The 11,126-nt window shown below is 37.9% G+C and overlaps 1 protein-coding gene across 1 annotated transcript in view; it reads left to right on the forward strand.

The window, feature by feature from the left end:
- LOC107681864 (gastrula zinc finger protein XlCGF57.1-like) overlaps positions 1 to 11,126 on the forward strand; it is an 83,620-nt gene that overhangs the window by 50,794 nt on the left and 21,700 nt on the right. The window lies entirely within an intron of this gene.

Below are 11,126 nucleotides of genomic sequence, written 5' to 3' on the forward strand. Positions count from 1 at the left end.
AGAATAGAATAGAGCATCCGCATTCTATATTTAAATCCTTTCACTTAACCCAGTAGTATATATGTATTTTATTCATATCCTGTATCCTTCTCTATCACTGTTAAACTCATATCCTAATAAGTATTCCAAATCCTTATTTACCTTACCTTTTTTGTTTAAATATGATATTAATTCCTTTCTTTCTTCATCATACCTTGTACAATTATATATTACATGCTCCACTGTTTCTTTCTCCCCACAATTCCCACATAGACCAGTCTCATGTATTCCAGTTATGAACAGTGAAGCGTTCAATCCCGAGTGTCCAAGTCTCATCCTAGTTATAATAACCTCTTCTTTTCTATTTCTACCACTTACACTTCTTTTAGTATTAACCATTTTTTTTATATTATATAAATGCCTTCCCTTATTACCTGTATTCCATATGTCCTGCCATTCTTTAATAATATTTTCCTTAATGATAGTTTTAATTTCACGTTTACTTAAAGGAACATTAAAATCTAGTACTTCTCTTTTTAAAGCATTTTTTGCTAATTCATCAGCAGATTCATTACCAGCTATTCCCACATGTGCTGGCACCCAGCAGAATCCAACTACCACTCCTTTTCTTTGTATACGCCATAATAATGTAAATATTTCACACATCAAATCTTCTCTAGAAGATTGCCGAGTAATCAATGATGTTAAAACAGAAGCAGAGTCAGAGCATACCACTACTCTGTCTGGTCTTACTTCCTCTACCCATGTTAGTCCTATTAAGCTATTGCCCTCATCACATTTAAGCCTGATTCCTGCTCTTTTTACCCTCTCAAATGTTTAGGTTTTAAGGAAAAGGAGACAGAAACAGAGAAACATTCCATCATAAGAGAGTTTGTTGAATAAACCTTATATTATCCCACTGGTATTGTATAGATTTATTCAGTGGTCGACTTGTTAAAACATTTAAACAGTAGGGAGAACGTGTATCAGTACATTGCATCCGTGCATCTCGTTTTAAAGGGACAGCAGCCTAATTTAGTCGCTATTGTCCGAGTCATTGATGTTAATCAAGCAACAACAGAAAGACAGAAAATCACGCACTGCTCTTGACTGAACAACTTTAGTAGCCCTAAAGATTCATCTAAATTTATTTATCGAAATAAATATGTCTGCTTGAAAGAATGAAGAATATGGTAAACAAGCTGCTATAAAGAATGCATAATTAGCCTATATAACCACTGGTGTTTCATTAAAAAGAAGACCATGTTCTTGTTCTTTATGAGACGTTCTTTTATTTAATTTTAACATAAAGGCATGTTGTGTGTCACCGCAGTTAAATCGGTGATAAAACCTTAATATCAAACCTATATAATGAGTTTGGACATTTTAGAGAAATGCTTAATAAATGCATTACACTGTAACTAAACCCATTAGATTTTAGCTGACTAAATTTACTGTAGATTTAGTCGACTAAAATCGTATGATATTTAGTAGACTAAAACTAGACTATTCTATAAAACAATTCAGATGACTAAAATAGGACTAAAACTAAATGGCATTTTAGTCAAAAGACTATGACTAAAACTAAATCAAAATTTGCTGTAAATATTAACACTGGGCCCCTGTGGTTTTGAAATGGGCTTTATATGGGACTGTCCACGGGTTCCATAATGGCCCCAATGTTAATTGCCCACATGAATTTCATGCAGTATTGCACTTGCCACTAGGTGGGCCCCAACTAGGCAACATGTGCAGGACCCAGCTTTAAGTTTTATGTGGGCACTACATGGGCTTGAAACAAGGGTTGTAAGTGGGATTGTTGGCAAAACTGTACAGCAACACCACACAAATAAAATAGCAAAACAATTACCATGGCAGAAAGCAGTAGAGAGAAAAGTGAGACTGAAATCCTTTCACATTTCAATTTTATTTAACTAAACAACATTATATGTCATGTTTATGCCACAATGGCACGAAACTTTTACAACCAGCCTTGAGTGTTTTGGGAAGCTTTAGCTCACTTTAAAAATAAATGTAGGAATACAACAGTCAAAACAAAAAAAAAAGAAGCAGCAGCTTATAACCTTATAACCTTTTCAGTAAACCTTAAACTGCAGCCATCTTTTGGTGCATTCTTGAGGCCCTCTGTCCACCTCTGTCTCTTGCTCAAAATGAACATTTGACAGTGCCCTCTCAGCTTCTTGCTGGTTGACCTTTGACGTCAGGGGGTTGTTCTTAAGAGCCTCTGCAAAAACAAAATATACAAGTTCATTAACATTACAAACAGGGATGGTCTGACCAATTGGCTGCAGATCAGTATTGGCAGATAATCACATTTTGTATGACTCAATCGGCAGTCACTAAATTCAACAATGTGCTCTTGTGAACGAGAATACCACCACGCTGCCAGGGACTGAAATGGAAGGGAATACATTGTTAAATATAGTTGTTATTTTTGTTCTTTTGGTGCACAGAAGTATTCTCGTCGCTTCATAAAATGAAGATTGAACCACTGTCACATGGACTATTTTAACGATGTCTTTTCTACCTTTCTGGGACTTGAGAGTGTCTGTTGCATTGCTGTCTATGGAGGGGGGAATCGTCTTGGATTTCATCAAAAATATCTTAATTTGTGTTCCGAAGATGAACGAAGGACTTACGGGTTTGGAACAACATGAGGGTGAGTGATTAATGACTGAAATTTCATTTTTGGGTGAATTAACCCTTTTTAAGTAGGCACGACCATCCGTGACACCGGGGGAAAACATTTCAATGGGAATTCAATAAGTAATCATTCTGTAGCAGTGGACATACTGACTCTGCAGATTTAAAAATTAAATTGGTAAAACTTTACAATAAGGTTCTATTTGTTTTTAGTTAATTACCTTTGAATAAACGACGCTTTGGATAAAAGCATCTGCAAAATGAATAAATGTAAACTTTGGAACAGTGACAAACATTTAACATATTTATTCATCTTAAGTTAATTTTAACATTTACTAATACATAAATCAAACATTTTACCTTTTAATATTGCTTATTGCAACTGAGCTAATATGATCTAACGATGAGCAGTTGTGTTTTCATTAACTACTGTTAACAATGAGTAATAATAATAACTGTAACGAAAGCATTGTTCATTGTTAGCTAATGGTAGTTAATGCATTAACTAATGTTAACTAATGGAACCTTATTGTTAAGTATATCCATCAAATTTAAGATCACCGTAGGCGCCAAAGTCGCAAAATTGCGACAAGCTTAATCAAATAGACTGTAGTTCCTAATATGGTGTAATGTCTCATTTGTATTCCCTACCACTAGATGGCAGACATGTAGTACTTCGATTCTAGACCAAAATTACGTCACGTTCCTATTCAAAGTGTTCGAGGAAAGAGCAGAGCAAGTGAGCGATCGTGTCATTGATGCGGAAGCAGTTCAGTTCAGAGCGTGCAAGTAAATTGTGAGATTTGTGAGAGAAAATCGCCAAATGGCTAATAGAAAGTTGTACCGTGAGGATGTGTTGCAAATGTTATTCGCCGATTCTGACTCTGAAGGGGTCAGAATAGTAATATTTGCCTTTTGGAAATGACAATCAGTCGTCTAATAATCGTGCTTAGATAGAGGCAGTAGGGGTAAGTATCGTACCAGAAGCTCAAAATTAGCGTATTTGGAAGAAAATTATCGTACACGAGTAAAAACATACAGAATACAGCTATTTATCTACTAGACTAAAACAACAACTTTTTGACACAACCTTCAAATTACCACAATAAATAAATAACTATGCTAGGGCCCTATGAAATACGTTTAATTTTTTCCCAAATTCCATTTTTATTCAATTTTTTTATTCCAAATTTACATTTTTTTGGATTCAGTTTTTTTTTTCCATTTCAATTTTTCTGGACTCCTTTTTAAATGGTTAAATTAAATTTTATTAATCAAAAGCACGTCTAATTAAATAATGAAACATATACAATTCAACATCAAATCTATTAAAAAGTTTAACAAAAATGACGTTTAGAGTTTTATGAAATGTTCTTTCTGAAAAAAAAATTTCCACCTTGTTTATTGTTACCAAAATTCTGTGTTTTAATATGTCTTAATTATTTGAATGCATAAAAACTACTTTTATTTATAGCCTTATGAAATTTTTTTTTTCTTTAGAAATTCTGCGTTGTGTATTTTAATTTTTCTGGTTATCGAATGAAGGCATAACACATTAATTTAATTTATCTTTTAATTAGACCAAAATTACGTCACGTTCCTATTCAAAGTGTTCGAGGAAAGAGCAGAGCAAGTGAGCGATCGTGTCATTGATGCGGAAGCAGTTCAGTTCAGAGCGTGCAAGTAAATTGTGAGATTTGTGAGAGAAAATCGCCAAATGGCTAATAGAAAGTTGTACCGTGAGGATGTGTTGCAAATGTTATTCGCCGATTCTGACTCTGAAGGGGTCAGAATAGTAATATTTGCCTTTTGGAAATGACAATCAGTCGTCTAATAATCGTGCTTAGATAGAGGCAGTAGGGGTAAGTATCGTACCAGAAGCTCAAAATTAGCGTATTTGGAAGAAAATTATCGTACACGAGTAAAAACATACAGAATACAGCTATTTATCTACTAGACTAAAACAACAACTTTTTGACACAACCTTCAAATTACCACAATAAATAAATAACTATGCTAGGGCCCTATGAAATACGTTTAATTTTTTCCCAAATTCCATTTTTATTCAATTTTTTTATTCCAAATTTACATTTTTTTGGATTCAGTTTTTTTTTTCCATTTCAATTTTTCTGGACTCCTTTTTAAATGGTTAAATTAAATTTTATTAATCAAAAGCACGTCTAATTAAATAATGAAACATATACAATTCAACATCAAATCTATTAAAAAGTTTAACAAAAATGACGTTTAGAGTTTTATGAAATGTTCTTTCTGAAAAAAAAATTTCCACCTTGTTTATTGTTACCAAAATTCTGTGTTTTAATATGTCTTAATTATTTGAATGCATAAAAACTACTTTTATTTATAGCCTTATGAAATTTTTTTTTTCTTTAGAAATTCTGCGTTGTGTATTTTAATTTTTCTGGTTATCGAATGAAGGCATAACACATTAATTTCATTTATCTTTTAATTAATGACAATGAATTTTATTTTTTGCCAAACAAACGGGATTTACAATTAAAATTAAAACATGGAAGAAATATTGTGGTTATTCCTTAATAATTTTAGTAGTAGTAGTTGTACGTACGTACTATTCTACTGAACAATAGTACTACATTTCTGGCAGAAACTATATATTTTTGACTCTCAGAGCAGTTCTGGGGATGTTGTTCATGTATTTATGTCTTCATTAGTGAGAAGGCAGATGCTGAAATCACGGCGAGCTTCAGTATGTGTGTAGTAAACAAAACCGCATGACATTCATTCAGACCATAGACTATGATTCAGACAGACACAGAACATGCAGGATTTATATTTAAATAGCCTTTTTGCGGCTTATTTACAGATATTATATTTACAGATACTAGTCCATATCACGATTTAAGTGTAATGACCTTCCTTTGAATAATTCATCCAAACTTTGACAAATTCCGTGACATTCCGCGTTATACAGTAAATTCCGTTGACTGGAATTGGAACACGGATGGAATTGCGGAATCCATTCCAACACTGGCTGCTTAGTGCTCTGCATTTATCCCATCCAAAGTGCACACACACAGCAGTGAACACACACACACTGTGAAGACACACCCGGAGCAGTGGGCAGCCATTTTTATTTTTTTAGCTGCGGCGCCCGGGGAGCAGTTGGTGGTTCGGTGCCTTGCTCAAGGGCACCTCAGTCGTGGTATTGAAGGTGGAGAGAGCGCTGTACATTCACTCCCCCCACCTACAATCTCTGCCGGTACGAGACTCGAACCCGCAACCTTTGGGTTACGAGTCCGACTCTCTAACCATTAGGCCACGACTTCCCCCATGACGTTGTTTCAAACCGTTTATTCCCGCTTAAGCTGCTCTTGTTGCTGTGCGTGCTGATAAAACCATTTAAATAACAAGTTTATCAGACATAACGTTATATAATTTCTTTCGAACTGTATTTCTAGCCCGGTGCTGTTTCGAGCCGTTTGTTCCCGCTTCAGCTGCCTTCAGTCAGCGTGAGGTGACAGCCGTCGAGTGTTTCCAGAGAGATTTAACGTTATGTCAGAAGAAAGTAAGGGAGAATTTACAGAAACGTTTCAAATAGTCTATATATAATAGTCACCCGCTTTTTTTTTTACATGCCAACGCAAGAAATGGCTTATTTCAGGGGAATGTGTCACTAAATGAGTAATAACTGTCTCCACAGTCATGCACATACATGCTGCACTCTCCAGCACATAACCACAAAAATCCTTCAGCAGTCACAAAAACACTTTCAGATGTCCAAAAGTACCGAACTTTACACACTATCAGGCCGTCCCCTTTACTCAAAAACAAAGAAAATCACACTTCATTTCAACATTTACTCTTCTGATCCAGCCCTTTGCATGCTGGGAACTACAGCTGCACTGTTTCCCAGTTTCACGTAATTCAACAATGATCAATGGAGTTGCAAAGCCCGGGAATGACGGGACTTCTCATTGGTCAAAATGCAGTTTCTGCCCTTCACCCACCAACAGACTGATTCCTAAGGTTTTGGCCTGTGACCGCCTTAAAAATTCCTTAGGACCTCTGGATGCAGCAGCAGTGGGTGAAACAAAGAGAAATCACAGAGTTCCATCCAAATCCATTCATAACTATGTTCTCAAACCTTAAACTGATGCAAACTACAACACACACATCTTATACTTTGTCACTGAGAATACTTATTTCTCTGAATGTGACGTGTAGTGCAACATCTTACACAAACTCAGCTGTTAATGGACAAATGAATGCATGCATGACAGTTCAGTCTTCTTCATTAAAACATTAGTGACACTTTTCTAACTTTGTGTTTGGACTATGCAAATAAGTTCCACAGGAGGACAGAAGGGTGGGCCACACCGTGCCCCCCCACTCTGATGGAAACAGCCAATCACAGCCTGGAAATGGAGAAGTGCCAGATTGCAATCTCCTCCTCATCGGAAAGAGATAAAGGTACCTTCCCAAAAGACACTCCTTGTACTGAGTCTGAGTCCCGTGAGGGAAGAGGCAATAACAGCTACACGTTTCTGAGTCTGAGTCCCGAAAGGGAGAGACACTAACAGAAACAACCCGTTCTGAGTCTGAGCCCTGCATGGGTGAGACGATAGCTAAACAACCTCGGTTCTGAGACGTTAACAGATACACTGTTCTGAGTCTGAGTCCTGTCGAGGAAAGGACTGCAACTGATCACCGATGTTCTGAACCTCTGGCCCGTGAGGGAAGAGGCAATAACAGATACCAAGTACTGAGTCTCCAGCTTCGAGGCAGCAACAGATACGACCACGTTCTGAGCCTACAGCCTGCGAGGAAAGAGGTAATCTATATTCAGACTTAATTCAGAGTCTTTGTCCAGCGAGACAACAACAGATGCAGCACGTCCTGAGTCTCCATCCTAGACAGACAAAGCGGATCGACCAAGTTCTGAGTCTCTAGCCCAGAGAGGCAGAAGAAACTCAGACATCTGCGACAAGGTTAAGCTCCGGTGAGCAAACCTTCACTCCAAGGTACCTTTGCTTACACTTTAATTGACACGTGATCCAAATCTCATAACGTCATTGGTGACGCGAGTACCCATCACTACACTATTTCGCCTCTTTAGGTTGGCGAAAGCAAAATTCACTACATGGGCAAATTCTGTCCACCTTCCTAGAGGAGCTGGATTGGCTGCTGTCCTCATTCCCGGAGGATGGCAGTCCACTTTTAGTCTTTGGCGACTTCAACATTCATCTGGACAAGCCTTATGCTACAGATATGCCATTCACTACTTGCTTCATTTGGTCTCAAACGACTTGCCACTACAAGCACACACAAATCAGGCCAACCAACTTGACTTAATTTACACACGCAATTGTATTGCAGACAACATTTTGGTAAAACCCCTACATATCTTTCTTTCTTCATTACATTTAAACTACATTTTGCTACCTGTGAGCCACCAACCCCTCTACCTGTTACTTTTAGACGAAACCTACGCTCCCTTTCCCCCTCCCATCTTTCCTCTGTAGTATCTCACTGGTAGGTCTTTCAGGGTGGCTTGGGGAGGGGAGGTATCCAATGCACATCAACTGATCACTGGGGTTCCTCAGGGATCAGTTCTCGGACCCCTCCTCTTCTCCATATACATGACATCACTGGGACCCATCACTACAGGCACATGGTTTCTCCTACCATTGCTATGCTGATGAAACAGCTCTATCGTTCATTTCAACCAGATGATCCCACGGTAGCTGCACGGATCTCAGGCTGCCTGGCGGACATCTCGTCATGGATGAAAGAATATCACCTACAGCTCAACCTGGCAAAGACTGAGCTTCTTGTCTTCCCTGCCACTCCAACTCTACAGTATGATTTCACCATCCAGCTAGGTTCTTCTACAATTACCCCATCGACTTCGGTCAGAAATCTTGGCGTAATCTTCGATGACCAGCTGACCTTCAAAGACCACATTACAAAGACCGATCTTGCAGGTTTGCATTGCATCCCCTACAGCTCAACCTGGCAAAGACTGAGCTTCTTGTCTTCCCTGCCACTCCAACTCTAAAGCATGGTTTCACCATCCAGCTAGGTTCTTCTACAATTACCCCATCAACTTCGGTCAGAAATCTTGGTGTAACCTTTGATCACCAGCTGACTTTCAAAGACCACATTTTAAAGACTGCTCGATCTTGCAGGTTTGCATTGCACAACATCAGAAAGATCAGGCCCTTTCTAACGGAGCATGCTGCACAACTTTCATGTGACTCTTAAGGTGTTCTTTTCGTGTGAAACTCTTCCCGCACTGATCACATGTGTGCATCTTCTCTCCTGTGTGGATTTTCATGTGTTCATTAATGCTACCTTTTCGTGTGAAACTCTTCCCGCACTGATCACACGTGTGCATCTTCTCTCCACCATGAACCCTCGTGTGAAGTTTAAGACTTTTTGTGTTTGGGAATCTCTTTCCGGTCTGAGGGCAATCATTTTTGGCTGCCCTAAATGACTTTTCTTCAGTTTTGACATGATGATTTTTCTCCTCTCCTTCACTCTCCTCGATCTGTTCCATCAAGTCTAAAATAAGAACAAAACTTTTATTTTTATCCATCTATTCTCCAAACCACTCATGGGGGATTTTATTTTCTGTATATCATCCATTTAAAATTAAAGGGAAATGAAAAAGTGAACTCGAATGTAACACCAGAACACAGACAATTGCAATACAATAGTACAGTGGATTTTGACTACATTTTAATAAACAAGTATATGTCCCTGGAACTTTTCATGAATTAGGCACATTGATCAGTTGTTTGTAAAACAATACAGGCACAAATCCTTATTTTAAAATTAATGAAAACAATTGAAATGAACCATTTTAGCATTAGCACTGACCCACTGAATCTCAATCCAATCTCAGCTTTTACACAAACTGTAGTGAAAGTGAAAGTTTCCCAACACTGTTCCTGGAGGCACACCAACACTACACATTTTGGACGTCTCCCTTACCTGACCGATATATTTCTGGTCCTGGAGTCTCTATTAACGAGCTGACGAGTTGATTCAGGTGTGTCTGATTAGGAAAGGTTGGAAAATGTGTTGGTGTGCCTCCAGGAACAGTGTTGGGAAACTTTCACTTTCACTACAGTTTGTGTAAAAGCTGAGATTGCTGAGAAAGCTGAGAAGCACTGACCCACTGAATCTCAATCCAATCTCAGCTTTTACACAAACTGTAGTGAAAGTTTCCCAACTCGTCAGCTCGTTAGTAGAGACTCCAGGACCCGAAATATATCGGTCAGGTAAGGGAGACGTCCAAAATGTGCAGTGTTGGTGTGCCTCCAGGAACAGTGTTGGGAAACTTTCACTTTCACTACAGTTTGCGGGAAACACTGATATAACCCATCCACACACACGGCAGTAAGTAGTGAACACACACCCGGAGTAGTTTTGACTGCATTCATCAACCCTTTTACCAAAAGGGTAAAAATAACCATGACTGACTTCTATAATGTAAAATAAACTTAAGTTCATTACGTCACGTTTATGTTCTGTTTTGGTTTTGATTTCCCTGCGTTTCTGTTCATCCAGCCTTGACCCAGTTTTCCGTTGTTTCCTGATTAGTCTATTGTTCACCTGTTTTGATTTAGTTCTCCACCTGTTTCAGTTATCCCTGATTACGTTGCTTTGAAGTTACGCTGTGGTGTTTTACTCCTATGTTCTTCTGTGTTTAACTCGTGGAATTTTTATTAAAGACTCACTTTTGGATTACCCCTTTGCCGTGTGCCTCATCAAAGCCACATCCTTACGTTACAAGTAAGTATAAAAGAGATTTTACTTCATTTATGAAATGTTACAAATTTTTGAAGCACATATAGATGTAAATCAAATTCAGGAAATCCTCCTTTCATTGACCATTTGCTGAAAATAAAAAAGACAGAAAATAAAATTTGGTCCCACTTTATATTAAGTGGCCCTAATACCTGTGTACTTACATAGTAACTAGATGTGTACGTAGTATGTAACCACAGTGTAAGTACATATTGGTACATAGTATCTACAGCTGTAATATTTCTGTAACTCCACACATGTAACATCCCACTGAATGGTTTGTGTAAGTACAAATGTGTAACAGGACATATATATAACTACATTTTTGTAACAACAATATGTATAAGAGTAATTGGAACAATGGGATCCAGGGGGTGGAGATGGGTAGGTTTAGGGATATGTAAAGTGGGAGGAGTTGGATCTCAATACTTTTTTTCCTTGTTTACATTTTCCTGAGCAGCTGAAAATAAGTAATTCAATAAAAATAAAACTTTGAGCATAATGAAAAAGGACTTACATTTTTCAGGGTGGTTGAGAAATCACATCTTTACACAATGGCAGCGGAGCTTCAAATAAAAGGTATCTGGTCCACTCCCTCGTTTTCACTATGTGAAACACCTTCAGTGTGACCGGTGTCTGAAGCATATATCTAAAAACGACAATAACATTGGCCGGCGACAGCCTAT

This window comes from Sinocyclocheilus anshuiensis, unplaced genomic scaffold, assembly GCF_001515605.1.
Source record: "Sinocyclocheilus anshuiensis isolate Anshui unplaced genomic scaffold, SAMN03320099.WGS_v1.1 scaffold1973, whole genome shotgun sequence".
Taxonomy (NCBI): Eukaryota; Metazoa; Chordata; class Actinopteri; order Cypriniformes; family Cyprinidae; genus Sinocyclocheilus; species Sinocyclocheilus anshuiensis.